General features: G+C 41.7%; 1 non-coding gene across 1 annotated transcript; it reads right to left on the reverse strand.

Annotated features, from left to right (window-relative positions):
* Window positions 1–206: 206 nt before the first annotated feature.
* Window positions 207–325, reverse strand: LOC126337199 (5S ribosomal RNA). The gene has a single exon (XR_007565043.1). It is a non-coding gene; the product is annotated as a 5S ribosomal RNA (ribosomal RNA).
* Between the last annotated feature and the right edge of the window lie 5,667 nt (window positions 326–5,992).

A 5,992-nucleotide genomic window follows, 5' to 3' on the forward strand; every position in this document is an offset into this window, starting at 1 on the left:
TCAATCATCCAGACTGTTGCCCCTGCAACTACTGAAAAGGCTGCTGCCCCTCTTCAGGAACCACACCTTTATCTGGCCTCTCAACAGATACCCCTCTGTTGTGGTTGCACCTACGGTACGGCCATCTGTGTTGCTGAGGCACGCATGCCTCCCCACCAACGGCAAGGTCCAAGGTTCATGGGGTGGGGGGGTGGGGGGTGAGATGGAGTCAACGACACCCGGTGTTCCAAGGCAGTCACCCATCCAAGTACTAACCGGGCCCGATGTTGCTTAACTTCGGTGATCGGACGAGAACCGGTGTATTCAACATGGTATGGCCGTTGGCAGCGTATATTGATATAAAAGACCGCACACACAAAAATGTAAGTATTATTGTGGTAAATAAACTACAAGTTCTGTACATTTTCTAAAGAAACTGAAAGTAAAAGAAAATCTGTGTCTTACTGTCTATCGTAGTTGCTGTACACTACTTTTAGCACGATGTGTAGCAAAGAAAAGATTTTATTGTCTCCTCATAAACTATCAGTAGCCCTCAGTTGGAAAAAGCTGGAAGTCTTCTGTCAAATAACATTTTTGATTCAAGACTCGCTCACAGACTGCTGATATGCTACAATACCACAGCGAAATATCGGAAATTACTCCGCTGTTGAAGATGAGCAAGCTGTCAGTGCGCTAGTAGTCGTTTCAGTAACACCCCCGCCCCCCTCCCCCCCCCCCGACCCTCCCCCAATTCTTTAAATAATAGAACTCTCATACATAAATCTCAACTACGCAAAGCTACATTCAATGATATTATTTTGCATACTGGTACGTATGTTGCGAATATAGTTTGTAGTATAGAAATGAAAAAATATAATGTCATGTGTGATACCGAAGTTTTACTGCTTGAACAGCGAAAATACAGAGGAAGTTTCATAAAGCTTTCACATTCTGTGTAAAGTTTGTTGGAAGTCGATAAGCGCTCTTTTTCTCAAATTCTGGACGAATATAGTCTGGATAATTTGTGTGCGATGGGTTAAGTTACTTCAGAAAATGTAATTACATAGTTCCTAACATTAACAGTAGACTTAATGTGTAAAACTATAAATGCAAGATTATATCTCTTATTAAGTACATCGTAATAATAGTTTTATTTTTAAGTTCGATCGATAATTATATGAATTACTGGTAATAAAATTTTTGTTGTCCCCGGAAGCCATAGGATAGGCAATTTGCAATTGATACGGTGTATCGTTTTAGCCATTTATGTAGTAACACACATGCCTCGTGTATGAAAAGACTCAGCAGAAAGCTGGCCGCGGTGGCCGAGCGGTTCTAGGCGCTTCTGCAGTCGCAGGTTCGAATCCTGCCTCAGGCATGGATATGTGTGATGTCCTTAGATTAGTTAGGTTTAAGTCTAGGGGACTGATGACCACAGATGTTAAGTCCCTTAGTGCTTAGAGCCATTTGAACCATTTGAACTCTGCAGAAATGAAACTGTGACTACAGTGTGCCATGTTAGGAGATCTCAAATACCTCTCCTGGTTAATAATTTTGCCGGGCTCATCTTGGCGGGCACCACATCAGTGCGTTCATCAGCTTGGTACCTGCATATCTTTGTCTGTTCAGCCACCAGTTCCACCATGTGGTCGAGTTCCCACACTTTAAGATGCAAGTGGTGATCCTACACTGCTTGCACGCGCATGTTTGCACTCGATCGTTCATAAGAAATGTCTCGCACACTGAGTGAAATTTTCGACCTCAACAACATCTGAAAAAGAAGCAAATGTCAGAACAGCCATACCACTTTCTTAATACAGAACATGGCATTTTAGTAGAAGTATTAATGCACGAGTGTTAATTTTAGCATTCAGTGACTGCACTTTGGCCATTCCTCCTTAGAAATATAGTGTAAAGACTTTTTATTCATTTCAGAATTTCAAACACTTCCAAAAATTACTGTCTGTGATTCAACGAGTAATAAGCTTGCGGTTTAGGCAGTTACAGAATTATGTGTCCGATCGCAATGGGAAATAAGCTCACCGGAGGAATTATCGGTCACCCAATTAAAAGAACAAACTGATTGAGCGACGTAGACGAGGCATGCCACCTCCACCGCTTCATGGCAATGAAGTAGCGTATATGTGCAGTTCGACTGTATGGGATCCCCGCAGAAAAAGGTCGACTACCCAATTACCGGACCGAGAAGTTACCCAGTTTGTTGAAGTATCAACGCGCATTGCCCTGCGTGTCAACAAGGTACAGTGTATCACTTGCAACAATGTCACACAACGCAACGACAATGGCCGTAAAAAAAGATCCCAACCGACAGGCACCTGAGACAAAGATCATTCATGATTTTACAGTTTGTCTCCGTCATAAACCCATTCTTCTGACAAACTTCCACTGTCTCCAAAGACCGTGTTGAAATCCATTTTCGAAGTCGGACCATCACATTCCGAAAGAAATTGGCTATTGTTAATGAAACTCTGGCAAATAAGCTACAGAAACTCAGCAAGCATGGTCAAGTTGCGTAAACGTTTGTTTCGTGGGACTCTGTAGCAAATTGTCTCTTGTTACAAGTTCAGATCCACTGGATGGAGACGTGTGGAAAAGTTTGTACAGCACTGTGAGTTTTCTAGAAACCTCCCCCTTTTAGAAGTCAGAGTCAGTAAATAATATTTAAAAGGCTCTCTCAAACGTGAAGTTAATTAGGCGCAAACCTTAAAAAAGTCGCCAGTGACTGACATTTGATCCTAGCTTTGGTGAGTTACAAAAGCCAGCACTTATACATGAACTTAAGAAGTGCTCTGAATATACTCAGACACTTCTCGTAATCCTTTACCCTCTTGGCGACACAGATATCTGCTCAGACTTTTGCACTTGATAAATTCTCCCGTATCAAAGTGAAATATAAATTTTCTTAGCATAAGTGGAAGAGCGAAAATCAAAAATGGGAAACCAAAAATTAAGTACTCGAATTAGAAAAGGTTTAAGACAGTGATGCAGCCTTTCGCCGCTTCTATTCAATCTATATCTTCAAGAAGTAATGACGTAAATAAAACAAATGTTCAACAGTGGAACTAAAATACAAGATGAAAAATATGCTAACATCCGCTGATGACACAGCTATCCTCAGTAATAGTGAAGACCAGAATATGGGTTGAGAATAAATCGAAGAAACACGAAAGTAATTAGAAGGAGCATAAATTAGAACAGCGTAAAACTTAACATTAGAATTGGTGATGAAGAAGCAGACGAAGTTAAGAAATTGTGCTACCTTGGAAGCAAAATAATATGTAAAGGACGAAGAAAGGAGGACATAGAAAGAAGACTACCACAGGAAAAGAGGGCATTCTGGCGAACAGAAGTCTGCTGGTGTCAATCATGCCTCTAACACGAGGAAGAAATTTCTGAGAGCGTACGTTTGGAGCAGGGAATTGTACGGATGTGAATCATGGACTGTGGGAAAATGGGCAAAAAAAAGAATCTAAGCGTTTGAGATGTCGTGCTATACAAAGATTCAGAACATTAAGGGGCTTTATAAGTAATCAAGACGTGCTCCGCAGAATCGACGACGAGAGGTCAGGACATTTCTTAAGACATCAAGGAAAAAATTGCGTACATGGTGCTTGTGAGATCTATAGAGAGTAAAAACTGTAGCGGAAAACAGATACTGGAATAATTATATAAAAAATTGGAAATGTTGAGTGCATTTAGTACTTAGATGAAGATGTTGGCACAGGAGAGTAATTCGTTGCGGGCCGCAACAGACAAGTCAGAAGATGGAAAAAAGAGATTAGACTTACGGATTTTTTTCTTTTGTATGTAATCTGAGCAGTTCATGCACTCGTGTTTGTCTGCACTTGCTGTATACTGCAGCTCGTCATGGTCAAGTCTACTAGAAAATTGACAGGTTATTGGGCTTTGTACATGATTAACTGAAGGGTGTCATAGCCGTCTACTGACCGAGAATTTTAAGAGCGGAAGCTTTAAGAGAATTCTGATGTTAAAGCTTTCAAACGATTTAATCCGCACGTCTTAATCAAATAAAGCGGAAACTGTGACAAAATCCAGTTTACGTAGGCTAGGCAAGCCCTCCAGTGGGTATGCAGTGACGGTTTGTAAGCAAAAGTATTTTATTTTTCACGCTCGGTTCACACAATCGACGTAACAGCCAGTTTCGACTTTTTGCGATGTCTTTACCAGATGGTACATAGGCTACGGAATACAGATGTGGATTACCTCGTAAGTCGGAAACAAAGTTGGCTGAAACGTTTTTTTATAGATACACCATTGCTGTTTAACTCGTACTGCTGTTGCGTTTAACTGTTTGGTCCAGTTGATGAGGGCTACTAAATTCGAGGTGTTGCGTTGAGATGTTCAATTTGTTATTCTGTTATGGTGCTTTCAACTGAGGAACATTCTTTTCTGGTTTGAAAAAAATTCCCGGGAACAGCTGTACATCATCATAATGCAACTGCGGACTTATTTAGAACTTTAGGGAGATAGGCTCTGTGTTGGATGCCGAACGAAATGGAAGACCACCTAAACTAAACGAACATTTCTGACTATGCAGCAGAGCCCAGTAAAATGATTGCGGAAGGCACAAGGGAAAGATACCGAGCTTACAACCGCGCATAAAGCAGTTATGCAAACATTGTGCTTGACGGAGCACTTCCCGGGAAGAGACGGACAACATATTACTTCCTCACGTAATGACCACGTCGAAAAATTCGAGAAATTGGAGCCAATGCAGAGGCTTACCGACAATCCTTCTTCCCACTTATCCTTCGCGAGTGGAATAGGGTGTGTATGTGTGTGTGTGGGCGGAGGGGGGTGGGGGGGGTGGGAGAGGGGGGGGGGGGGTAAATTCAGTGATCCAAATCAAATCACACCATTAGTTGGCTTGCGGAGTGTGACGTAGATGAAATTGTTTCAGAATAAAGTGACAGTGAAAGAATTGAAAGATGCGGATCATGAAAAGCGTGTCTGTTACTGCAAATTGTTTGCATCTTTTATTGAGAAGAATACTAATAATGTTCTTTATGTTACCCTCTATACACATTGGGACTTCTTCCACCTCTCTGGTCACAATAACACTCAAAACACACGATTGTGGTCAATGCATAATTCTGAGCTTAAAACGCCGCTGCATGGTCAGACAATTGGAGTGTGGGTAGCTTCTGAGCATTATTTGACATTAATTTCTTGAACAAATCCTGAACAGTGAGTATTATTGTGTACTGATGTACAATTTCACTGGCTAGCTAAAGGAAGATATCAGCTTCTCCTGGTTTCAACAGATTGCGATTCTGCGCACACAGTTAATAACACTATGCATCTTCTGGAAGAGTTTTTGGGGAAAGTGTTTTCACAAAAATCCTATGGGCTCCTCACTCACCGGACTTTACTTCAACAGAGATTTTTATTTGGCGAGCAGCAAAATCCATAGTGTACTGCAACCAATCTTTGTGGCTTAAAAATTGAAATAACTGCGTACTTGAGAAGCATATCACGATCGTATCTGCAGAAAGTCATTCCCCCCCCCCCCCTCCCAAAATAAAACGCGTTCATACTATTATAGCCGCTCGTGGACGTTATTTCCAACATATGTGGTAACTGTACAAAAATTGGAAATTTATGATAAGGTCTTATGGGACCAAACTGCTGAGGTCATCGGTCCCTAAGCCTACACACTACTTAATCTCACTTAGTCTAACTTACGCTGTGGACAACACATACACCCATGCCCGATCCTCCGACGGGGCCAGCCGCATGGACAGTAACAAGAGGCCTCAGACCGCACGGCTACCCCGCGCGGCGTAACTGCACTGTAACTTTCCCAACACACTCTACAACTTTTACCCAACTGAGCCTTCTTTAAAGTGCGGTACAGCATTATCTTTGCAGAGATTCAAATTTTGTCAGCAACATGGATCATGATGGCCACAAATTGTAAATTAATCATTGAACCACAGTCCAGAACGACTCAACAACAGTTCCGTTTAAT

This window comes from Schistocerca gregaria, chromosome 2, assembly GCF_023897955.1.
Source record: "Schistocerca gregaria isolate iqSchGreg1 chromosome 2, iqSchGreg1.2, whole genome shotgun sequence".
Taxonomy (NCBI): domain Eukaryota; kingdom Metazoa; phylum Arthropoda; class Insecta; order Orthoptera; family Acrididae; genus Schistocerca; species Schistocerca gregaria.